Source organism: Morone saxatilis, unplaced genomic scaffold, assembly GCF_004916995.1.
Source record: "Morone saxatilis isolate NCDOM2014 unplaced genomic scaffold, NCSU_SB_2.0 Contig16, whole genome shotgun sequence".
NCBI lineage: Eukaryota > Metazoa > Chordata > Actinopteri > Moronidae > Morone > Morone saxatilis.
Genome location: NW_023339718.1, coordinates 5445964 through 5446898, shown reverse-complemented (window position 1 = coordinate 5446898; position 935 = coordinate 5445964). Strand labels below are relative to the sequence as shown.

The 935-nt window shown below is 52.8% G+C and overlaps 1 protein-coding gene across 1 annotated transcript in view; it reads left to right on the top strand.

The window, feature by feature from the left end:
* The window catches only part of cntrl (centriolin), a gene marked incomplete at its 5' end in the record, with an annotated part of 184646 nt that overhangs the window by 168518 nt on the left and 15193 nt on the right, over positions 1–935 (top strand).

Genomic DNA, 935 nt, shown 5'->3' with positions numbered 1-935 from the left:
ACACACACACACACACACTCGACCTCCTGATCCTGAACTTTAAATCCTGCACTCTCAGTTCACAGTTGTCTCCTTCGGTCTGTTCTCAGGTGAAATCTTCCCTCTGCTCTTTTCTCTTCAGACGGTTTTATATTCTCATTGTTGTTCAGGTGTGTTATTTATTTATTTATTGATAGTTAGTAATACAGATTATATATATAAAGGGGAGGAAAATCATTCTATAGCTGCCTGAGCTGAACAAGGTTGATCCACAGGCAGGTCATTGACTCTGAGTCAGGTTATTCAGAGAGTGTAGCAGCGACGAGTTGGGAAATTTAAATTCTAATTAAAGTCATCAACCTTCGTCCTCAGTGCCGATCATCCCGACGTTCCTCTACGCCATGGAGCATCCCAGTCCAGAGCCCCAGACCGCCCAGCCATCCCTGCTCCCGCTGCCCAGCCACGGTGCACCACACTTGGGCACGGTGCCCTCACAGTCCCCCTCCCCCACGTCAAACCTCCAGCCCTCACAGCCCAGTCGCAGTGCACCGGTCCTGGACACACAGCCAGAGCAGAGGCCTCCTCCCAGCTTCCCTCCTCTGGTGTCCCTGTTCGACAACGCCACCTTCAGTCTGCAGGACATCCGGACTGAACCGACCCCTGATGCCGAGCCCACAGACCAGACCAGCCCGACCACAGACCTGCAGACCAACGAGACTGCAGTAGGTGGAGGAGGATGTTTACCTGTCGCATCAGAGCTCACAGGTGGTTTAATCTGCTCTCCTCTCTCCTGCAGGAGTCCTCCTGTCTTCAGGACAGTTCGTTTCTGGAGGAGGAAAACGTTCGTGTTGGCTTGCTGTTTGCATCTAAAGCTCTCGTCCAGCTGCTCGTCAACCCCTTCGTCGGCCCACTCACCAACAGGTAAACCACCAACTCCCAGCACAGGTAAACCACCG